The following is a 25927-nucleotide window of genomic DNA, read 5'->3' as shown; positions in this document are numbered from 1 at the left end:
TCTCTGTATAGCAGTGACGTCATGCTGCTGTCAGTATAGTGTCGAGGACCCTAGAGCTCTGCCCGGTCCGTGACCAAATCTACAGCAGTCAACATTACAGTGTAGGACCAACGATTTGTTAGGACGGTTTGTTGCATAGCACGTGAAGTGATGCTTTCAAATCAATGATAAGTGGATATTAACCAGTACTCCTGTGGCAAATAAGTGTGTCAATTTTAAGTAAATCTTTTCTGCCTTTATGTAATAAAGTGAACTAACGTCGCATGTGTTCCAGTTTACTGAGTCTTCTCCCATCGAAGAGGCCAGACATGGCCGGACGAATTTAGTTTCGTGTGGTCATAACACACTGAGTGTTGGTTATTCTCACAGCGTAGATGACAGCGCACGAGACTGCTCAGCCTTTGGCTCGGTTTCGATCATTACTACCGTCTCATGTACAATTTTTGCTCGGTTTGGGGAAACCAAATGAAGTACAAGTTTGCCGACACTGTCTCCCATGGTTCACTTGAATTTGCATGTGCAATAGCCTGTTGGCTAACTTCACGCTAACTCGGAAACATAGCAAGGTATCGATTACATTTTCTTAACATTTATGTCTCAAAACAGCATACCCTGCAAAACATTTACAACATTTTCAGACTGTTTCTGAAAACATGTATGAGGGTGAGTCAAATGAAAACCTTAAATTTATAATAACAAATCGATTTTTCGCGACGTTGTCGTGTAAGTTGGTACGCCTGCTACAAACAGCGTGCAGAATGTCCTGTAGGTGGCAGCATAGTGCAGATGCACACATACCGTCACAAAATCAGTATAAAGATGGCCGCCCCACTTGCGACTTACACCAGGGAAGAACAGCGTTCTGTTATTCAGTTTTTGCAAAATGAAGGTGCGAAACATATTCAACTTCATCGAGGAATGAAGGTTCAGTACGGTGATGCTTGTTTGTCACAGCAGCAAGAATACGAATGGAGTAGAAAGTTCGCAAATTGTGTGACTTGAGTGGAAGATGCTTCTCGTCCAGTTCAGGCCCAACGAGTTGTTACTCCACAGAACATTGTAGCAGTTGAAGCCATAGTGAAGGGAAACGGCCGAGTGAAACTGAATGACATTGCAGCATGTTTACAGATTAGTCGTGGATCAGCACACCACATTGTGCATGATGTGCTCCACTTTCACAAAGTGTCTGCAAGATGGGTGCCACGGCACCTGACTCCTGAAATGAGAGAACGACGTGTCGATGTTTGTGAAGAACTTCTTCGGCGCTTTGAACGAGAAGGTGACGGCTTCCTTGCAAGAATCGTTACTGGGGACGAAACCTGGGTTCACTTCCAACAACCGGAAACGAAGAGAGCGAGCAAGAAGTGGCGCCATTCCTCATCACCAAAACCAAAGAAGTTTCGAACAAAACCATCAGCAGGGAAGGTTATGCTGACTCACTTTTGGGAGGAAAAGGCGTCATTTTGGAGCATTACATGCCTAGATGGACCACTCTTACCAGTGCATCATACACAGATCTCCTAAACAATCATCTGTGGCCTGCAATCACACCAAAGCGACGTGGATTGCTGTCAGCAGGTGTTCTTTTGCAACATGACGATGCAAGGCCCCACACCGCCCGTACAACAGTTACAACACTCACAGGCCTGAATTTTGGGTCGAAGTAGAGAGGATATAAAATGTAGACTGGCAATGGCAAGGAAAGCGTTTCTGAAGAAGAGAAATTTGTTAACATCGAGTATAGATATAAGTGTCAGGAAGTCATTTCTGAAAGTATTTGTATGGAGTGTAGCCATATATGGCAGTGAAACATGGACGATAAATAGTTTGACAAGAAGAGAATAGAAGCTTTCGAAATGTGGTGCTGCAGAAGAATGCTGAAGAATAGATGGGTAGATCACATAACTGATGAGGAAGTGTTGAATAGGATTGGGGAGAAGAGAAGTTTGTTGCACAATTTGACCAGAAGAAGGGATCGGTTGGTACGACATGATCTGAGGCATCAAGGGATCACCAATTTAGTATTGGAGGGCAGTGTGGAGGGTAAAAATCGTAGAGGGAGACCAAGAGATGAGAAGGATGTAGGTTGCAGTAGGTACTGGGAGATGAAGAAGCTTGCACAGGATAGAGTAGCATGGAGAGCTGCATCAAACCAGTCTCTGGACTGAAGACCACAACAACAACAACAAAACTTTAATTATCCTAATTTAGCAGCGCTGCACATTTGCAGAAGAAGCGGGTTGTCAGACAACACCCACTTAACGTTCTCGTCAAGAGTGGTAAATGCCTTTGTGATTTTCTAGGTAATGGAGATCGTATTCTACACATGTTTATAGACTGTTTATCGTGAGGAAATAAAGATATTTCCCTATGTTAAAAATATTGTTTGGATTGTTGTTATTCTCATTCTTTATAATATTTAAATAGCATTTACGGTCAATATTCTCAAGACACATCTCTTATTTTTATGTAATTAAAGCTTAAAAATCATTAAATATAAAGCTCTGGTAATATGATCGAAAACTTTGTGTTACTGGCTAATGCTCTGGTGACGTCTCACGCTAGGAGTAAGACGAATCGATAGGTGCGTTGTAGGAGCGCTAGCCCAAGTTACAAGGCTATTACGCACTTTTACTACAAACATTTTAGCTGTTTAGTGATGGAAAAAGCAATTACGACTTTTAAATAACACCATATAGGAATTTTGTGAACCCTGATAATGGAAACCGTGCGGAAGTTGATACGTTTACGTTCCTCCCATTTAGAGCGGCGATATGTTCAACCACGGAAATTCTTATCCCTGCTCCCTGCAACATCATTAAACTCGCCCAAAACTAAGAAAATGTAGAAATTTTGCAAATCGGTTGTGAGCTACGACCCAAAACACAATTGAATCATTCTTGGCCAAACTTAGAACTGATTTCATTTCAAGCAGACACTCAGCAAATGTAGTTTATTCAGCATGCGTTCGTTGGCGCAACGGATAGCGCAGCCGACTGAAGAGGTCGAAGTCACATAATCGAATCCTGAAGGGGTTACAAATGGTCAAACTTTTTTCACGAAATAGGGATATAGCGTTAGCAACAACTGATTGTACCATTTGTTTCGATTGTGGAGTGTATTATATATAGCTTCACATTAGTCTTAGTTTGAGAAATGGACAACAAAGATTAAATGCATGTACTCTGCGAACAAACATATGGTTGAAATGGCACTGAGCACCATGGGATTTAACATCTGAGGCCATCAGTCCCCTAGAACTTAGAACTACTTAAACCTAACTAACCTAAGGACATCATACACATCCATGACCGAGGCAGGATTCGAACCTGCGGCCGTAGCGGTCGCTCGGTTCCAGACTGAAGCGCATAGTACCGCACCGGCATAACGGACGACTGCGAACAAACAATTCACTTTTTTTTGACATTCATAGTACTGAACGTATCACCATACGCCCACAGTAAAGCGAGATGCAGAACGATGAAGATATACGAAGAGACGAACTTTATATAACAAGCATACTAGCTGGATGCGGGACAATACGAAGATAAAAACATTGTTTCTAGTAAAGTAAAAAGTATGTGGGCACATAAAGTATAATATATCTTTCTGAACGTGACGTGTGAAAACAGCGATTGTAAATATAAGCCCATGTAAACAACGAAGAAAACAATAATACACTGTTTGTGACCGGTGAGGTGAAGGTTTGTATCTCTGATTTGGATCTCATATGAGAGGACTGTCGAATCATTTTAAAAATAAGTTAAAATGTTCTTTCGGTTTAGATTCGAACTAGCGATCTATGGATGTCATCTTATAAAATTCGAGAGTCTACAGCTCCAACAACTGTGCTACCGAATAACTGGGGCGCAATTTGGAAAAATGAACATTTTCAATACGAGTTTAATTTCGTTGTGTTGTAACAGTGGGAAATCATATCTCGGACGTAATTTAATTTTAACTTCGCAGTGGGCTGAAAGCAAGGGGAAACTACAGCCGTAATTTTTCCCGAGGGCATGCAGCTTTACTGTATGATTAAATGATGATGGCGTCCTCTTGGATAAAATATTCCGGAGGTAAAATAGTCCCCCATTCGGATCTCCGGGCGGGGACTACTCAAGAGGATGTCGTTATCAGGAGAAAGAAAACTGGCGTTCTACGGATCGGAGCTTGGAGTGTCAGACCCCTTAATCGGGCAGGTAGGTTAGAAAATTTAAAAAGGGAAATGGATAGGTTAAAGTTAGATATAGTGGGAATTAGTGAAGTTCGGTGGCAGGAGGAACTAGACTTTTGGTCAGGTGACTACAGTGTTATAAACACAAAATCAAATAGGGGTAATGCAGGAGTAGGTTTAATAATGAATAGGAAAATAGAAATGCGGGTAAGCTACTACAACCGGCATAGTGAACGCATTATTGTGGCCAAGATAGATACGAAGCCCACACCTACTACAGTAGTACAAGTTTATATGTCAACTAGCTCTGCAGATGAATAAGAAATTGAAGAAATGTATGATGAAATAAAAGAAATTATTCAGATAGTGAAGGGTAACGAAAATTTAATAGTCATGGGTTACTGGAATTCGGTAGTAGGAAAAGGAAGAGAAGGAAACGTAGTAGGTGAATATGGACTGCGGCAAATAAATAAAAGAGGAAGCCGTCTGGCAGAATTTTGCACAGAGCACAAGTTAATCAAAGCTAATACGTGGTTCAAGAATCATAAAAGAAGGCTGTATACATGGAAGAAGCCTGGAGATACTGACAGGTTTCAGATAGACTATATAATGGTAAGACAGAGATTTAGGAACCAGGTTTTAAATTGTAAGACATTTCCAGGGGCAGATGTGGACTCTGACCACAATGTATTGGTTATGACCTGTAGATTAAAACTAAAGAAACTGCAAGAAGGTGGGAAGTTAAGGAGATGGGACTTGGATAAACTAAATGAACCAGAGGTTGTACAGAGTTTCAGGGAGAGCATAATGGAACAATTGACACGAATGGGGGAAAGAAATACGGTAGAAGAAGAATGGGTAGCTTTGAGGGATGAAGTAGTGAAGGCAGCAGAGGATGAAGTAGGTAAAAAGACGAGGGCTAGTAGAAATCCTTGGGTAATAGAAAAAATATTGAATTTAATTGATGAATGGAGAAAATATAAAAATGCAGTAAATGAAGCAGGCAAAAAGGAATACAGACGTCTCAAAAATGAGATCGACAGGAAGTGCAAAATGGCTAAGCAGGGATGGCTAGAGGACAAATGTAAGGATATAAAGTCTTATCTCACTAGGGGTAAGGTAGATACTGCCTACAGGAAAATGAAAGAGACCTTTGGAGATAAGAGAACCACTTGTATGAACATCAAGAGTTCAGATGGAAACCCAGTTCTAAGCAAAGAAGGGAAAGCAGAAAGGTGGAAGGAGTATATAGAGGGTCTATACAAGGGCGATGTACTTGAGGACAATATTATGGAAATGGAAGAGGATGTAGATGAAGATGAAATGGGAGATACGATACTGCGTGAAGAGTTTGACAGAACACTGAAAGACCTGAGTCGAAACAAGGCCCCCGGAGTAGACAACATTCCATTGGAACTACTGACGGCCTGGCGAGAGCCAGTCCTGACAGAACTCTACCATCTGGTGAGTAAGATGTATGAGACAGGGGAAATACACTCACACTTCAAGAAGAATATAATAATTCCAATGCCAAAGAAAGCAGGTGTTGACAGATGTGAAAATTACCGAACTATCAGTTTAATAAGTCACAGCTGCAAAATACTAACACAATTCTCTACAGACGAATGGAAAAACTAGTAGAAGCCGACCTCGGGGAAGATCAGTTTGGATTCCGTAGAAATGTTGGAACACGTGAGGCAATACTGTCCCTACGAGTTACCTTAGATGCTAGATTAATGAAGGGCAAACCTACGTTTCTAGAATTTGTAGACTTAGAGAAAGCTTTTGACAATGTTGATTGGAATACTCTCTTTCAAATTCTGAAGGTAGCAGGGGTAAAATACAGGGAGCGAACGGCTATTTACAGTTTGTATAGAAACCAAATGGCAGTTATAAGAGTTGAGGGGCATGAAAGGGAAGCAGTTGTTGGGAAGGGAGTGAGACAGAGTTGTAGTCTCTCCCCAATGTTATTCAATCTGTATATTGAGCAAGCAGTGAAGGAAACAAAAGATAAATTCGGAGTAGGTATTAAAATCCACGGAGAAGAAATAAAAATGAGGTTCGCCGATGACATTGTAATTCTGTCAGAGACAGCGAGGGACTTGGGAGAGCAGTTGAACGGAATGGACATTGTCTTGAAAGGAGGATGTAAGATGAACATCAACAAAAGCAAAACGAGGATAATGGAATGTAGTCGGATTAAATCGGGTGATGCTGAGGGAATTAGATTAGGAAATGAGACACTTAAAGTAGTAAAGGAGTTATGCTATTTGGGGAGCAAAATAACTGATGATGGCGGAAGTAGAGACGATATAAAATGTAGACTGGCAATGGCAAGGAAAGCGTTTCTGAAGAAGAGAAATTTGTTAACATCGAGTATAGATTTAAGTGTCAGGAAGTCATTTCTGAAAGTATTTGTATGGAGTGTAGCCATATATGGAAGTGAAACATGGACGATAAATAGTTTGGACAAGAAGAGAATAGAAGCTTTCGAAATGTGGTGCTACAGAAGAATGCTGAAGATTAGATGGGTAGATCACATAACTAATGAGGAAGTATTGAATAGGATTGGGGAGAAGAGACGTTTGTGGCAGAACTTGACCAGAAGAAGGTATCGGTTGGTAGGATATGTTCTGAGGCATCAAGGGATCACCAATTTAGTATTGGAGGGCAGTGTGGAGGGTAAAAATCGTAGAGGGAGACCAAGAGATGAATACACTAAGCAGATTAAGAAGGATGTAGGTTGCAGTAGGTACTGGGAGATGAAGAAGCTTGCACAGGATAGAGTAGCATGGAGAGCTGCATCCAACCAGTCTCAGGACTGAAGACCACAACAACAACAACAACAGTAGAACACATTTTTAATTAAGTTGGTGAACTTGTGAGTCGATTTGGTGGTAATTTGGCAACGTAGTGGAACACCATTTTACACCTCTTCTCAGTATTTGGAACACTCAAAAACAACTTTTTAGGAGATTTTGTAGATGCATCTGTACAGTATGTTGTCTACACACCATTTTTAACACATTTTCCGAAACGTAAATTCCAAAACAAGACATTACTGTGAATTAGCATTGTGACAGTAGGAACAGCGAGCTAGCCATTGACGTCACAAGTGTCACGTTAGTCGAATGAAGCTTCTAGGCAGGTTTTCACACTATTACAGAAGAATACTGAAATTGAAGAGGAAATAAAGCATGTTAGAAGCATAAAATGAAATAATCAATCATTTAAGACAATTTCCAGAAAAGTCAGATACTCTACTGCCGGAAATTTTGTTGAGCTTGTGGACCAAACCTGAGCTATAGCTATAGAAATTCGGTCTCCCATCTACGCACCATACTTGCTTACCCTACAACTGTCACTAAGTGCTTTTAATTAAATGTCGATGTAGAAGGCAGAAACTCAGTATTTCAGTCACGTCGTTTGGAGCGTTCTCACATATTATTAGCGGCAAATTCCTACGACCCACATCGGCGTATTGGTCTGCTTTCATGTTGCACTTCAGGATATAGATCAGTGAAAGAAATAACCAGCAGCATATATTATGGAAGATTTACTCATTTAAACTGATGCATGGAGAGGTAGGTTGCTTGCCGAACTTACAGTGGTGTGTCCGGTACACCGGCAAGCTGTATCCTTATTTTTGCGTCATTTACCGTAGCCATCGGCGCAACTGTCGATTAGTCTTCTCGTCGCAGACTCATTAGCGTCGCAAACAAACTGTTAGTCATCACTATTTCCTTGTGCCTCCGTCGCTCATCAACGCAGTGTCGCCATGCTGATTAACAGACAGGGCGTGATTAATTTGAAAGGTAACCGGTTGTCCACCCTGTGGCCATCCCTTCACCTCAGGGACGGAATATGTGTACTACTCGACCGCGATATTATTGCATTCGGCTTCCCGTGGCCGTTATGGGAAACGTGCAGTGACGATACAGTAAACAAATGAATGTTTTCAGAACACTTGTGCATATGCTGTCATGTGGGTGCGAATAAATACCCAGGAGAAGCCGACAGACGTGCTCTCACTCCCGGTTACCTAAATACCTCAACGTACCTCATAGCCTATATGTCAACCTTTAGCACGGAAAACAGATGCGACGCGCCGTGGCATGGAAGAAGTGAGGCCTTCGTAGGTCGCTAGAGGGAACTAGCACCACATCTGCACACACGAGTCACCTTATTCCCGGCGGTGGCAATGAACTCTGACGCCACGTTCAGTCACATCCCAAATGTCTTCGATTGGGTACAGATCTGGGGAGTTGGAAGTCCAGCACCTCTACTGGAACTCAACACTGATTTCCTTGACCCGGCATTAAAGTCTGCTGTTAGTTCCACCACAGTTAGTCGCCTATGCTGTTGTACCCAGCCTACGAGGTCTGATATCTGTAATGAGGTCTGCCCTCCCCCCCCCCCCCCCCCCCAATCCCAGGACTTGTGAATGTGGCTTCACGTTGGTTTCACCACGTGTTGAGGATATTCACCACAGCAGTCCTCGAACACCCGACAAGTCGTGCTGTTTCCGAAATGGTCGTATCGAGTCTCCGGGCCATCACAATCTGCCCTCTGTCAAATTCAGATAGATCGCGCACCTTCCCCATTCTATACACTTACCACATGCTCAGTGATACTACATGCAGCTTGCGTGTGTCTGACTAGCTGTCATTCCTCGACAGGTGACGCTGCTATCGTCCGGACGGGTTTATATCCATAAACGATAAAGGTTACACGATTCGTTAACAGACTGCATATTTCTTTTTAGCTGCCGTGGTAGAGTAATTGGTTATGTTGGTGATATGAATGCCATCCGGCGACAGAAAACAGTAATTACTGAAGCTTATGTTGTAGAATACAGAATTAATGTTAGTAAAGAGAATGTGCCCTATAGTTGTACTTTCGCATTTGACGAATTTAAAAAGGTATAAAGGAACCGAGCAAAATATGGACATCCAAGGCGCCGGATTGCAAAAAAAATCACACAATGATGTAAAAACGAAGCAAGAATTTCAACGATCTGGCCACAATAAGTGTACTTAAGGCAACGTGTTATCGAAGTTGGTTAAACAGTGGCCTTGGTGAAGTCTCCATCATGTCATTTGCGTAAAAATGTTACGAAAATCTTGAAAATTGAGTGGTCAGGTTTCTATTCATGTCATTTGCGTAGAAACGTTACGAAAATCTTGAAAATTGAGTAGTCAGGTTGCTATCTGCAGGAAGCTCCCCATGAGTAAGGATGGAAACGAAACTGCTGGACACACACACACACACACACACACACACACATGGGCGCGTGTTATAAAAAGCGAGAGAAACACGAAGCGAGAGAGAGAGAGAGAGAGAGAGAGAGAGAGAGAGAGAGAGAGAGTTGTTCTGAGTGTTTTTCTGCGTCTCTGTCGGACATAAAACAGATATTAAAAATTATGAATCAAGATCAGAGAATTTAAAGGTTGAAGAGAAGCGACGCAATATTCAGTACCGATGACTAGCTTCACGTATTTCTCCATTCCTTTGCTGACTACTTGCTGTTGCAGTATTTCCCTCGTGATGTGAATGTTATCTTTACCTACGAAATGGAGAATCGGGCATTTTCTGTAGGACATCCTGTTGCAGACGCTCTTTATTTCTACTCTTATGTGCACATGTTTACGTATTCTATGTTTAAAGCTCAGAAGGGATACTAAGAAGAAATTATACTCTGATGGAAAGGGATACCCCCAAAAACTTCGTCTAGCTTGCCAGTGTAGAAGACCATTGCGAATTAGCTCGGCGAGCTGGTTAGATGTGTGTATTGATAACAATCTTATCGAGGTCAAGATGTTGAAATAGTATTCACAATCCAATCAGAGACCTCGACTCCGATACTAGCAACCTGTGATGGTATATGCAAAGGACATCAAGTATGGATCAAATTGCTCTAAGCACCATGTAACTTAACATCTGAGTCATCAGTCCCCTAGAGTTAGAACTACTTAAACCCAACTAACCTAAGAACATCACACACATACATGCCCGAGGCAGGATTCGAATCTGCGACAGTAGCAGCAGCGTGGTTCCGGACTGAAGGGCATAGAACCGCTCGGCCACATCGGCCGGCACATTAAGTATAACTTGGCGTATAATATTTATAAATGGTGTAGTATATTGTAACAATATTTTGAGGAAGTGATAGTTGACAGTTAATCGGTGATGCTGCGTATGTGTAGTATACGCATTCCACACAGATCCTGGAGTTCATATTGTTTTTATAGGACAAAAATGACAAGAACCTAACGGTTTTTAATATGTGAAATTAGTTTTTGTTTACAATATCCCTGAAATATGTTATGATAATATTAAAAGTGTAATGAAGTTTTAGTTCCTTCACGAAATAAACATCTCACAATAAGACAGTATAGACTCCATTTCTCTCATATTTGATACGCACTCCAACTATTATTGCTAAAGGATTAACTGGAAAATATCGTAAAGCTGATACAATAGTCATATCTGACAAGGGTTGTTGGTTCTGCCTCATTCAATGATGAGTGAAAGATCAGTCAGACGCTATTATGTGGTGAAACATCGAACGCTTAGAAAATACCTTTTATTTTTATGTAAAAATTGAAGAGTACTCAATGAATTAAAAATTACAGTCACCAGAAACAAGCCGATTTGAAAATGAGCGCTTGAATGTGTCTCATGAAAGTACTATGATGGAATAAACTTACGAGAGGTATGACTCAGCAGCAGTATGGATAGATAACGTATAATGAACATTTTATTACTTGTTAAACGAACAGTAATGTTAGAACTGCCTGTATACAAGGCTATCTTGAAACTAGGTTGTTCTTTCTGAGTGCCCGGTGCTGTTTATTGTGGTGTCGTTTCCCGATGGGGACTGGAGCGGAAGTGCGCTGTCTCGCTGTAGTCCTTTCTCTCCGTCATGAAACGCGGTCATACCGTGTCTGCTTGCTAAATATCACTGCTCTGTACTCTCTACAGCTGCTGCCATTGGCGGCCCGCGCCATCTCAAAAGAGTCAGTGCAATCGGCGACATGGCCACCGGAGATGGATCTAGGTCTCAAGTTTTCAAAACGGCGCCAGTTATTTCGATTGTGTCCGACCACTTCGTTCACGTTAAGCAGGCCTTTTATCACTACCATCCTCTGTTAGTGGGGAGGTGAATAAAATATTTTCTCCGATGCTGTGTAATGCCTTAAGTGGCAGTTTATAACGTCTTGGTTTGACCTTTATTAAAATACTTTAGGCTATTGTTTCGAAAACAAATAACTTTCTCGGACAAAACCGTTCTTTTCATCCTCATCTTCAGAGAGGGTTGTAATTTCATGGGAGCTACAGTCTAGCCTGAGTATGTTCTCCTCAAATGGGGACGAAATGTAGGGTTATGAAGCAAAGCAAGCGCTGTATCATGTATAAGATACAGAGGCGAGCGAGTGCACGGGACTTACCCTAGTTCACTGCTAGTAGCGTCACGTCATCGTAACGCGCCTGCATATAGTATTGCACCACATTTAACATAAAAGTTTTGTGTGTAAAACTTTGTTAAAGTATAGTTCTATGTAATAATGTTTCAGGTAACAAATCTTAATGTTATAAAATTAGTAGTTTACGTAAAATTCACGTTTTGAAAGAAAAATAGGAGGCGCTAAATAATGACGCTAGGAAGCCAAAATTTGGTGAGAAGGTGCAGTAAGAAGTCATTAATGAGTGGTGCTGGTTTCCAAAACCATAAAACTAAAATTGACTCCAGAATCCGCGTTTTTTCGGAAAAATCAGAGGCGCGAAATAATAGAGCTACAATATTGAAAATTGGTAGGATGCTTCAGTTCACCCTAATAATAATAATGGAAATACCACAATCAGTTACCTCTTCTAGTTTTTTAGTAATTTAGTAAAAACTACTTTTGTGAGTAAAATGTACATAAGCATTATAGATTAAGTACTTTAAATTTTAATGATAAAACAAATTCTTTAAGACCAATGATCAGATAGGACAATTAACAAAGCTACACCAAGTTTTAGTCTTGTAGCATAATTAACAGCTGATACAAGTCTTGATAAAGCTATGGTTCAGAGGTAACAATCTACCGTTAGTTCCATTGTAAAAATTCTAGAGAGTAAAGTTTTAATTTTAGCGGGCTGAGATTTTCTACGTGCTTCTGTACTGCTCAGATGTATGTATACAAAAATTGAGAAGTTTGTAAAGCTATTATTAAATGTGATATTTAAGATTATGTGCCTGAGATAGCGATCATTTGGAGGCTACAGGCATCTGCATAGGAACGGAAAGAACAGATGCTCTCTTGGCGGTACGCGCCGGAGCTATATAAAAAGAGCGGCAGAGGCAGTAGTAAGCTCACTCCGCATTAGACCAACGCCTAGTCCACGCGAGCTTAACGTCCGATCGCGCCTCGCCTCGGGTGACGTCATAGCGGGCTGTGACATGCGCGTACTTAGCAATGTAAACGGACATTGAAAATCGCGAGGACTGTACACCGTCCTGGATCGTTTAGACTTCGGTAACAAACTGTTATTGTGCCGTCCGTGTGAAGTATAATTCCGCGTGGCAAGTGGTGACTAACTCCACTTTTAAGGCGAGCATTAATCTTTTTTTTTTAACATTATTGCGAACTATTAATAAAGCACCGTTAGTTAGAGTAATGAACTATTCGGGAGGAACTTGCTGTAGAAGTCGCCTCTGAACTATTAAACGATTGGCTGAATTAACAATATTTAATGTCTTTAGCATTTTCAGAAGTTTCGAGTAATTTGTGTGAGCCTTTAAGATAATAAAATCTTGTTTGGAACTTTAAATTTTATTGAAGCAGCCCTAATCCCGTGAAGAACTATGGATATTTTTCGTTTAGCTGGGATGTACAGGAATGTGGCCGTGCAGACTGGGAACTAAGGTCAGTAAGTTTCCCTTCGCTTTCTGACTGGCCACCAAATTAGTTGCCAGGCTCGCGTGATTTAAGGTGGCAATGTTCAACTTTCATTCAACATTAAACAACGACTTCTTCGCCGTCCTACATATGTTGCATCGGCAATAGTCTGTTACGTGAAATGAACATTCAAACAACTCATTCGACAACTTCTTCGCCGCCCCACATATGGTGCTTATCGGCCGGGAAAACTGAATTAAAAGCAAATAAAAGTGCTCGATGTGTGAAAGCGATTGGTATAAATTAACGAACTCGGTAGGCAATAACAGGACACTGAATTGAACTAGTGTGGGAACAGTGTTACCAGTAAAGGCGGGTGTAGTGTATAAACAATAAGTGTCTACCGCTGTACGTTGGTTAGTGACGATGGTGAGGAAGGCGAAGATGCTGGATCGCGGCTGCCGACGGCGCTGAGACTAAAGGAAGACGGTGCGTCATCGCGGAGCTGCGCTGATCTGCGAGACAGCTGCCGGCTGCGCCGAGCGGTCAACGGTGCCTTGCTGCCCCCCCCCCCCCCCCCCCCTGGAGCTATTGCAGTAGGCGATTCCTGTGGCGGTACTCGACGCTACAGCTGCTGCTGCTGCCTTCAATACGTCGCGACGCGTCGCATCACGATTGCTGGTACACCGCGACGACATCATTCGTCGAAATCAAGCATTTAAGTTAAGTCAAAGACTTTTAAAATATTTATTAACTGCTGCTAACAAACTAAAAGATATGGAAAGTAGTGTACATTTCAGAAGGGAACCGGTCTCTGACCAAGAATCCTCAGGATCAGGAATTGAGTTTAATGAGGATGGTTCCATTAATCCCTCAAATATTGAACTAGAACGTAATTTGTTACCAGTAAATTATGACTTTAATTTAAATGAGAGTGCAGGGATGCAATCAATAAGTGAAATAGAAGTCAAAAGGGAGCCAGTAGAGTTGCTAACTTTGTCAGGTAGTGAAACTGAGCTCAATATATCTCCAGCTCAGTCAAGTCAAGAGATACAAAGTATCAAGGTAGAAGCTCCGGATTGGATGCAAATACTGTTTGCCAAACTCGAATCAAACCAAAATAAAATTGAGGCTAAAATTGAGGATAGTAATAAAGAACTAAAAGAAGAACTGCAATCAAAATGGAATAGTTTGAATTATAAGATAGATGCTATTCATCATGACATTCAAGTAAAAGTAGGGCAACAGTTAACTAAAATGCATAGTACTTTCAAATGTGAAATAGATCAAATTCAAAAAAAATTATCAAGAGGCAGATGAACTTTTGGAAGTGAGGTTGTCCGAAAGATTGAGCAACGAGTCCAAACTTTGCTCTGACAAAGTTAAAGAGGTACAAATTAAAGTAGATACTTGTCAGAAAAGCATTGAGAAAGTAAAAGAAACCTGTACCGAAATTCGTGGTGCAGTGGAACAAAGATGTTCTGCCAGGATAGAAGCAGTAGAGTCACAAGTAGAGGAATTAAATACTAACATTGCTAACCTAGAAAATAGAGTAACCTCTGTTAATTCTAGTCATTCTACTGTACAGCATGTGACTTCAGTTGACGCCGCTTTTATAGGGTGTCGACAGTTTTTGCGCTTTGATCCTGATAAGTACATTCACCCTCTTGAATTTTGGAATGCCTTTGAGGATGTTCTCCCCAACACTTGGTCAGAAAGAGAAAAAATTTCATTTATAAGAAGTCATTTGTCAGGTGATGCTTTGCGATGGTCAGCGGATGTAATGATCAAATGTAAAACTTTATCTGAATTTAAGTCTGCATTTCTCAACGAATACTGGTCACATAACAAACAAAATGATGTGTTAAGGGAATTCTGGAGTGGTAAGAAGTTTTTCCCAGGGCGTGAATCAGTAAAGGATTTCGCTAGGAAGTGGGTTTCAAGACTGTCACATTTGACAGAAAAGATGAAGCCAGATATGATCATTATGGGTTTAGAAGGTAAGCTGCCGTGGTACTGGCAGAAGAGGATCATTTCCGCCCCTAGAGATAATATAGACAAATTTATTGAATATCTGGAAAGAGTGGAAAGAGTAGCTGCTGCTGAGGAGCAGGTGCAGCAGAATAACAAATCTTCTAACAATCACGTACAAAATAATGGAAACGTGAACGTTAGAAATATGGAAGTTAGGCACACCAAAACAAACTATCGAAACCAAAGCCGTGGCAGAGGAAGAGGGGGTAGATACTCACCACGCTTTCGTAACAACTACTATGACGAAAGTGGAGAAGTAAATACTATGCCATTAAGACAAGAAGGGAGTCATGATGCTACTATATCTAGTGGTGTCACAGATGAACACAACAGGCCGCGTGTGGGAAACTAAATCCCGTCTATGAGGAAACTGGCGCTCACCAGGCGGTAACAGTAACACAGCCAGTAACGGAAACACAGACAATCAGCCAACATACACAGGCAGACAACATGGATGACGAAATAAATACCGATAATACCAGTGATGTGTTAAGCCACTCTCACAAAATAGTGGATAGTATTTTGGATACACTAGAAAAATGGGTCAAGGAAGAACAGGAACTCAAGGTAGATAATGGGGAAGAAATAGATAATGGGTTTGAGTCTGATGGGAATAATGATGAAGTAAAAGCTTACATCTTCGATGAAAATGGCAATCTAAAAGCTGAAGTAGAAGTAGCAGAAGTAGAATCAGTACTGCAAAACTTTAGAGAGGAGGAAATGATGAATGAAGGGGGTAGAAATAGTAACGAGGTGAAAGAATCTAGTAGCTGTGTAAACGTGCCACAAATGGTTGAAGGTGACGACATTCTTATGAACAGCAATATTGCGCAGGGACGCAGTTGCTCAGAGGTAGAGGATAATTTGGCTGATGTGCAGCAAACAAAAGTAGAAAAAGTCGTCAGATGCTTCGATTTAAAGTTAGTGGACAGATTAGAGAAAGCAGCTAAGATTATAGAGCATGATGAGCCCCAGGATGTAAATGTAAATGTAATTGCAACTGATCAGAATTACTTTAGCTGGAAGAACATAGAACGAGATTTATTAGACGAGGTGTGTGAGCAACCTGTTCAATGTAAAATAACTCACCCTGTTATCAAGGTAAACATATCAGGAGTCACTGTGCGTTGTCTGCTTGACAGTGGCAGTGAAGCAAGTGCTTTATCACAAACATTTTTTGACACCATACCCAATAAAGAGAAGTTAACAGTTATGAAAGTAAGTGGCTTGAAGATTATAGGTGCTACTGGAAAAGTCTCTAGATCAGTTCAACACGAAGCTTTGATACCCATTGGTATAAATGACGTAGTAATAGATCATCCTTGTTTGATTGTGCTAGGCTTAAGTGTTGATATGTTGATTGGTACTGATTTCTTATCAAAGTACCAGGGAAAGATCAATTTTGATCAGAACAACTTAATTTTAACTTTACCTGACTCTAAAGTGATAAGAGAGTCTTTTATAGGAAGTCATATAGGCGGTAGTAATGAAACTTGGGAACTGCCTATTAGAGTAATAAAGAATAAAGGATACTTGCAGGAAAATTTGGTTTTCAGTGAGAATGAGGAAAGTGCTAAGGTGAGTATGATTGACTTTCCAGTTCTAAGTCAGAGTACATTGGATGAGAAGAAAGCACAGGCCAGGGCAAATATACGCAAAAGAGCTTTAGATAGGAAAAAGAGGCATGATGCAAGGGCTTCCCCCACTAGTTTTAAAATTGGTGAGCTAGTGCTGGTCAAAACAAAAGAAAAATCAAAGAAAATTTCTGCAGAAACTAAAAAGTTTATGCATGTATATCATGGACAATTTAGAATAGTAAGTAAACCTCATGCAAATGCCTATCGTTTGGAATATCCAAAGAGTAAGAGAGAACTAGGTCTAAGAAATATCGTGGATCTAAAGGAATTTAAAATTAACAGTAATTAATTACTGTAGGGAGTCTGCCACTCTTTGGCGGATACACGGTTTGGCGTACCGTGCAGTCCCAGCTGGGTGAAACTTTATTTCCTTTTCAAGTTTCATTCCCTTCTTCTGGTCTATCATAACAGGTAAGAATCACATATGTCTTCATGTTGTATATATGCTATTAGGTTTTAAGTATTCTTAGTAAGGATCTACCTAGTGAATGGCAAAACAAAAGTCTGAGTACCAATAAGAGGCAAACATGGCTAAAATAAATAAATTAAAATATTTCATGTAATTGTAAAGGGTTAGAAACTACAACTAAGAGAGACACTTTGCAGTATACGAAGTACGGTATGAATATGAATAATCCATGAGATTATGCAGAAGGTAGTATGTTGCTAGAAATAAGGTTGTCTGAAGGAAAACAGCGTAAGAAGGTAATGCTCATAGAGGCAAGCAATGGCGTTTTAGAATTAAATAAATGGAGATGTGTGGAAGTGGTGTGAGGATCGCACCAAATATATAGAAACAGGACGTCAATAGGCTGACAAAAGGAAAAGGGAGAAAGAAGTGGAGAAATGAAGTATTTTGAATCTGGAAGAAAAGGGAGAAAATGAATAAGGTGAAGAAGTGAAGTAAGTAAATTGAAGTAAATGATGTAGGATTAAAGAATAATTCCCTCACGTCTCGTGAAATGGTGAAAAACGCTAAATCTTGCTTGAGGCAAATAAATAGTTAAACAGACAACAGAAACACACAAATATTGGAAAATGCAGAAATTTGGAATCGGTATACTGAAAATAACTAATTTCTTTAGTAATTCATACAATAAAGCAAAGTGCTGGTCAGCAAATGACTTCTTTGATGAACTAATCCATACGATAATTAAGCCAGAGTACATTAAAACTAAAAGGTTACTCAATTTTCTAAGTTGAAGCAAGATCTTAATATATTAATTTGCTAAAAGAATTTTCACTATTTAGGAACCTAAAAGATTATTTATGAAAGAAGAAAGTAGGAGCTATTGTATCAGATACGACTTAGTGCTAAATGTCTTTCTGACAACTTCACAATTAGTAAAATAGTGCCAGAATATAAACTATAAAATGTACTTTGTCCTACCTTAGATATAAGTTGAAAACAGAAACTTAGACTGTATTGTCTGTTTCTCAGGGACATGCAGGCTGCATGAATGACTGACAACAAGCGGTAGGGAGATTTGAAGTAGAGACGCAAACCACAGTGAATACAATTTCCTCCCACAATTTTGTCAATCAGTGAAATTAAATGAGTGTTACAATAGGACACCCACCACAGTGCCGAGTATTATAGTAAAAGAAAAATGTGAGTGCGTTGCAGTGATAAAAGTCGTGTGTATTTTCTTTTTCAGGAAGAGACTGATTTAAAAAAAAAATAACTATTTTGTAACCATTGAAAAATTTATATTTCCATGTAAATGTATGTAAATAATTTGTGAATGTCTTCTGTACTAGGTTTTCTATGTGTATATGAGTATGGTTATTTTGTGTATGTAGTAATAAGGAATTTCCTAAGAAGAAGCAACTTAAGTTGAAAGAGGTATACTAAAGTAATCCATCGCTTGTTTGTTCTTTTAGAAATTTAATTTTGTTCAAAAATAGATTTTCACGAAAATTAAAAAGGGGGTGATGAAGCAAAGCAAGCGCTGTATCATGTATAAGATACAGAGGCGAGCGAGTGCACGGGACTTACCCTAGTTCACTGCTAGTAGCGTCACGTCATCGTAACGCGCCTGCATATAGTATTGCACCACATTTAACATAAAAGTTTTGTGTGTAAAACTTTGTTAAAGTATAGTTCTATGTAATAATGTTTCAGGTAACAAATCTTAATGTTATAAAATTAGTAGTTTACGTAAAATTCACGTTTTGAAAGAAAAATAGGAGGCGCTAAATAATGACGCTAGGAAGCCAAAATTTGGTGAGAAGGTGCAGTAAGAAGTCATTAATGAGTGGTGCTGGTTTCCAAAACCATAAAACTAAAATTGACTCCAGAATCCGCGTTTTTTCGGAAAAATCAGAGGCGCGAAATAATAGAGCTACAATATTGAAAATTGGTAGGATGCTTCAGTTCACCCTAATAATAATAATGGAAATACCACAATCAGTTACCTCTTCTAGTTTTTTAGTAATTTAGTAAAAACTACTTTTGTGAGTAAAATGTACATAAGCATTATAGATTAAGTACTTTAAATTTTAATGATAAAACAAATTCTTTAAGACCAATGATCAGATAGGACAATTAACAAAGCTACACCAAGTTTTAGTCTTGTAGCATAATTAACAGCTGATACAAGTCTTGATAAAGCTATGGTTCAGAGGTAACAATCTACCGTTAGTTCCATTGTAAAAATTCTAGAGAGTAAAGTTTTAATTTTAGCGGGCTGAGATTTTCTACGTGCTTCTGTACTGCTCAGATGTATGTATACAAAAATTGAGAAGTTTGTAAAGCTATTATTAAATGTGATATTTAAGATTATGTGCCTGAGATAGCGATCATTTGGAGGCTACAGGCATCTGCATAGGAACGGAAAGAACAGATGCTCTCTTGGCGGTACGCGCCGGAGCTATATAAAAAGAGCGGCAGAGGCAGTAGTAAGCTCACTCCGCATTAGACCAACGCCTAGTCCACGCGAGCTTAACGTCCGATCGCGCCTCGCCTCGGGTGACGTCATAGCGGGCTGTGACATGCGCGTACTTAGCAATGTAAACGGACATTGAAAATCGCGAGGACTGTACACCGTCCTGGATCGTTTAGACTTCGGTAACAAACTGTTATTGTGCCGTCCGTGTGAAGTATAATTCCGCGTGGCAAGTGGTGACTAACTCCACTTTTAAGGCGAGCATTAATCTTTTTTTTTAACATTATTGCGAACTATTAATAAAGCACCGTTAGTTAGAGTAATGAACTATTCGGGAGGAACTTGCTGTAGAAGTCGCCTCTGAACTATTAAACGATTGGCTGAATTAACAATATTTAATGTCTTTAGCATTTTCAGAAGTTTCGAGTAATTTGTGTGAGCCTTTAAGATAATAAAATCTTGTTTGGAACTTTAAATTTTATTGAAGCAGCCCTAATCCCGTGAAGAACTATGGATATTTTTCGTTTAGCTGGGATGTACAGGAATGTGGCCGTGCAGACTGGGAACTAAGGTCAGTAAGTTTCCCTTCGCTTTCTGACTGGCCACCAAATTAGTTGCCAGGCTCGCGTGATTTAAGGTGGCAATGTTCAACTTTCATTCAACATTAAACAACGACTTCTTCGCCGTCCTACATATGTTGCATCGGCAATAGTCTGTTACGTGAAATGAACATTCAAACAACTCATTCGACAACTTCTTCGCCGCCCCACATATGGTGCTTATCGGCCGGGAAAACTGAATTAAAAGCAAATAAAAGTGCTCGATGTGTGAAAGCGATTGGTATAAATTAACGAACTCGGTAGGCAATAACAGGACACTGAATTGAACTAGTGTGGGAACAGTGTTACCAGTAAAGGCGGGTGTAGTGTATAAACAATAAGTGTCTACCGCTGTACGTTGGTTAGTGACGATGGTGAGGAAGGCGAAGATGCTGGATCGCGGCTGCCGACGGCGCTGAGACTAAAGGAAGACGGTGCGTCATCGCGGAGCTGCGCTGATCTGCGAGACAGCTGCCGGCTGCGCCGAGCGGTCAACGGTGCCTTGCTGCCCCCCCCCCCCCCCCCCCCCTGGAGCTATTGCAGTAGGCGATTCCTGTGGCGGTACTCGACGCTACAGCTGCTGCTGCTGCCTTCAATACGTCGCGACGCGTCGCATCACGATTGCTGGTACACCGCGACGACATCATTCGTCGAAATCAAGCATTTAAGTTAAGTCAAAGACTTTTAAAATATTTATTAACTGCTGCTAACAAACTAAAAGATATGGAAAGTAGTGTACATTTCAGAAGGGAACCGGTCTCTGACCAAGAATCCTCAGGATCAGGAATTGAGTTTAATGAGGATGGTTCCATTAATCCCTCAAATATTGAACTAGAATGTAATTTGTTACCAGTAAATTATGACTTTAATTTAAATGAGAGTGCAGGGATGCAATCAATAAGTGAAATAGAAGTCAAAAGGGAGCCAGTAGAGTTGCTAACTTTGTCAGGTAGTGAAACTGAGCTCAATATATCTCCAGCTCAGTCAAGTCAAGAGATACAAAGTATCAAGGTAGAAGCTCCGGATTGGATGCAAATACTGTTTGCCAAACTCGAATCAAACCAAAATAAAATTGAGGCTAAAATTGAGGATAGTAATAAAGAACTAAAAGAAGAACTGCAATCAAAATGGAATAGTTTGAATTATAAGATAGATGCTATTCATCATGACATTCAAGTAAAAGTAGGGCAACAGTTAACTAAAATGCATAGTACTTTCAAATGTGAAATAGATCAAATTAAAAAAAAATTATCAAGAGGCAGATGAACTTTTGGAAGTGAGGTTGTCCGAAAGATTGAGCAACGAGTCCAAACTTTGCTCTGACAAAGTTAAAGAGGTACAAATTAAAGTAGATACTTGTCAGAAAAGCATTGAGAAAGTAAAAGAAACCTGTACCGAAATTCGTGGTGCAGTGGAACAAAGATGTTCTGCCAGGATAGAAGCAGTAGAGTCACAAGTAGAGGAATTAAATACTAACATTGCTAACCTAGAAAATAGAGTAACCTCTGTTAATTCTAGTCATTCTACTGTACATCATGTGACTTCAGTTGACGCCGCTTTTATAGGGTGTCGACAGTTTTTGCGCTTTGATCCTGATAAGTACATTCACCCTCTTGAATTTTGGAATGCCTTTGAGGATGTTCTCCCCAACACTTGGTCAGAAAGAGAAAAAATTTCATTTATAAGAAGTCATTTGTCAGGTGATGCTTTGCGATGGTCAGCGGATGTAATGATCAAATGTAAAACTTTATCTGAATTTAAGTCTGCATTTCTCAACGAATACTGGTCACATAACAAACAAAATGATGTGTTAAGGGAATTCTGGAGTGGTAAGAAGTTTTTCCCAGGGCGTGAATCAGTAAAGGATTTCGCTAGGAAGTGGGTTTCAAGACTGTCACATTTGACAGAAAAGATGAAGCCAGATATGATCATTATGGGTTTAGAAGGTAAGCTGCCGTGGTACTGGCAGAAGAGGATCATTTCCGCCCCTAGAGATAATATAGACAAATTTATTGAATATCTGGAAAGAGTGGAAAGAGTAGCTGCTGCTGAGGAGCAGGTGCAGCAGAATAACAAATCTTCTAACAATCACGTACAAAATAATGGAAACGTGAACGTTAGAAATATGGAAGTTAGGCACACCAAAACAAACTATCGAAACCAAAGCCGTGGCAGAGGAAGAGGGGGTAGATACTCACCACGCTTTCGTAACAACTACTATGACGAAAGTGGAGAAGTAAATACTATGCCATTAAGACAAGAAGGGAGTCATGATGCTACTATATCTAGTGGTGTCACAGATGAACACAACAGGCCGCGTGTGGGAAACTAAATCCCGTCTATGAGGAAACTGGCGCTCACCAGGCGGTAACAGTAACACAGCCAGTAACGGAAACACAGACAATCAGCCAACATACACAGGCAGACAACATGGATGACGAAATAAATACCGATAATACCAGTGATGTGTTAAGCCACTCTCACAAAATAGTGGATAGTATTTTGGATACACTAGAAAAATGGGTCAAGGAAGAACAGGAACTCAAGGTAGATAATGGGGAAGAAATAGATAATGGGTTTGAGTCTGATGGGAATAATGATGAAGTAAAAGCTTACATCTTCGATGAAAATGGCAATCTAAAAGCTGAAGTAGAAGTAGCAGAAGTAGAATCAGTACTGCAAAACTTTAGAGAGGAGGAAATGATGAATGAAGGGGGTAGAAATAGTAACGAGGTGAAAGAATCTAGTAGCTGTGTAAACGTGCCACAAATGGTTGAAGGTGACGACATTCTTATGAACAGCAATATTGCGCAGGGACGCAGTTGCTCAGAGGTAGAGGATAATTTGGCTGATGTGCAGCAAACAAAAGTAGAAAAAGTCGTCAGATGCTTCGATTTAAAGTTAGTGGACAGATTAGAGAAAGCAGCTAAGATTATAGAGCATGATGAGCCCCAGGATGTAAATGTAAATGTAATTGCAACTGATCAGAATTACTTTAGCTGGAAGAACATAGAACGAGATTTATTAGACGAGGTGTGTGAGCAACCTGTTCAATGTAAAATAACTCACCCTGTTATCAAGGTAAACATATCAGGAGTCACTGTGCGTTGTCTGCTTGACAGTGGCAGTGAAGCAAGTGCTTTATCACAAACATTTTTTGACACCATACCCAATAAAGAGAAGTTAACAGTTATGAAAGTAAGTGGCTTGAAGATTATAGGTGCTACTGGAAAAGTCTCTAGATCAGTTCAACACGAAGCTTTGATACCCATTGGTATAAATGACGTAGTAATAGATCATCCTTGTTTGATTGTGCTAGGCTTAAGTGTTGATATGTTGATTGGTACTGATTTCTTATCAAAGTACCAGGGAAAGATCAATTTTGATCAGAACAACTTAATTTTAACTTTACCTGACTCTAAAGTGATAAGAGAGTCTTTTATAGGAAGTCATATAGGCGGTAGTAATGAAACTTGGGAACTGCCTATTAGAGTAATAAAGAATAAAGGATACTTGCAGGAAAATTTGGTTTTCAGTGAGAATGAGGAAAGTGCTAAGGTGAGTATGATTGACTTTCCAGTTCTAAGTCAGAGTACATTGGATGAGAAGAAAGCACAGGCCAGGGCAAATATACGCAAAAGAGCTTTAGATAGGAAAAAGAGGCATGATGCAAGGGCTTCCCCCACTAGTTTTAAAATTGGTGAGCTAGTGCTGGTCAAAACAAAAGAAAAATCAAAGAAAATTTCTGCAGAAACTAAAAAGTTTATGCATGTATATCATGGACAATTTAGAATAGTAAGTAAACCTCATGCAAATGCCTATCGTTTGGAATATCCAAAGAGTAAGAGAGAACTAGGTCTAAGAAATATCGTGGATCTAAAGGAATTTAAAATTAACAGTAATTAATTACTGTAGGGAGTCTGCCACTCTTTGGCGGATACACGGTTTGGCGTACCGTGCAGTCCCAGCTGGGTGAAACTTTATTTCCTTTTCAAGTTTCATTCCCTTCTTCTGGTCTATCATAACAGGTAAGAATCACATATGTCTTCATGTTGTATATATGCTATTAGGTTTTAAGTATTCTTAGTAAGGATCTACCTAGTGAATGGCAAAACAAAAGTCTGAGTACCAATAAGAGGCAAACATGGCTAAAATAAATAAATTAAAATATTTCATGTAATTGTAAAGGGTTAGAAACTACAACTAAGAGAGACACTTTGCAGTATACGAAGTACGGTATGAATATGAATAATCCATGAGATTATGCAGAAGGTAGTATGTTGCTAGAAATAAGGTTGTCTGAAGGAAAACAGCGTAAGAAGGTAATGCTCATAGAGGCAAGCAATGGCGTTTTAGAATTAAATAAATGGAGATGTGTGGAAGTGGTGTGAGGATCGCACCAAATATATAGAAACAGGACGTCAATAGGCTGACAAAAGGAAAAGGGAGAAAGAAGTGGAGAAATGAAGTATTTTGAATCTGGAAGAAAAGGGAGAAAATGAATAAGGTGAAGAAGTGAAGTAAGTAAATTGAAGTAAATGATGTAGGATTAAAGAATAATTCCCTCACGTCTCGTGAAATGGTGGAAAACGCTAAATCTTGCTTGAGGCAAATAAATAGTTAAACAGACAACAGAAACACACAAATATTGGAAAATGCAGAAATTTGGAATCGGTATACTGAAAATAACTAATTTCTTTAGTAATTCATACAATAAAGCAAAGTGCTGGTCAGCAAATGACTTCTTTGATGAACTAATCCATACGATAATTAAGCCAGAGTACATTAAAACTAAAAGGTTACTCAATTTTCTAAGTTGAAGCAAGATCTTAATATATTAATTTGCTAAAAGAATTTTCACTATTTAGGAACCTAAAAGATTATTTATGAAAGAAGAAAGTAGGAGCTATTGTATCAGATACGACTTAGTGCTAAATGTCTTTCTGACAACTTCACAATTAGTAAAATAGTGCCAGAATATAAACTATAAAATGTACTTTGTCCTACCTTAGATATAAGTTGAAAACAGAAACTTAGACTGTATTGTCTGTTTCTCAGGGACATGCAGGCTGCATGAATGACTGACAACAAGCGGTAGGGAGATTTGAAGTAGAGACGCAAACCACAGTGAATACAATTTCCTCCCACAATTTTGTCAATCAGTGAAATTAAATGAGTGTTACAATAGGACACCCACCACAGTGCCGAGTATTATAGTAAAAGAAAAATGTGAGTGCGTTGCAGTGATAAAAGTCGTGTGTATTTTCTTTTTCAGGAAGAGACTGATTTAAAAAAAAAATAACTATTTTGTAACCATTGAAAAATTTATATTTCCATGTAAATGTATGTAAATAATTTGTGAATGTCTTCTGTACTAGGTTTTCTATGTGTATATGAGTATGGTTATTTTGTGTATGTAGTAATAAGGAATTTCCTAAGAAGAAGCAACTTAAGTTGAAAGAGGTATACTAAAGTAATCCATCGCTTGTTTGTTCTTTTAGAAATTTAATTTTGTTCAAAAATAGATTTTCACGAAAATTAAAAAGGGGGTGATGAAGCAAAGCAAGCGCTGTATCATGTATAAGATACAGAGGCGAGCGAGTGCACGGGACTTACCCTAGTTCACTGCTAGTAGCGTCACGTCATCGTAACGCGCCTGCATATAGTATTGCACCACATTTAACATAAAAGTTTTGTGTGTAAAACTTTG

Source organism: Schistocerca gregaria, chromosome 1 (assembly GCF_023897955.1).
Source record: "Schistocerca gregaria isolate iqSchGreg1 chromosome 1, iqSchGreg1.2, whole genome shotgun sequence".
NCBI lineage: Eukaryota > Metazoa > Arthropoda > Insecta > Orthoptera > Acrididae > Schistocerca > Schistocerca gregaria.
Note: the sequence above shows the minus strand (reverse complement) of the source record.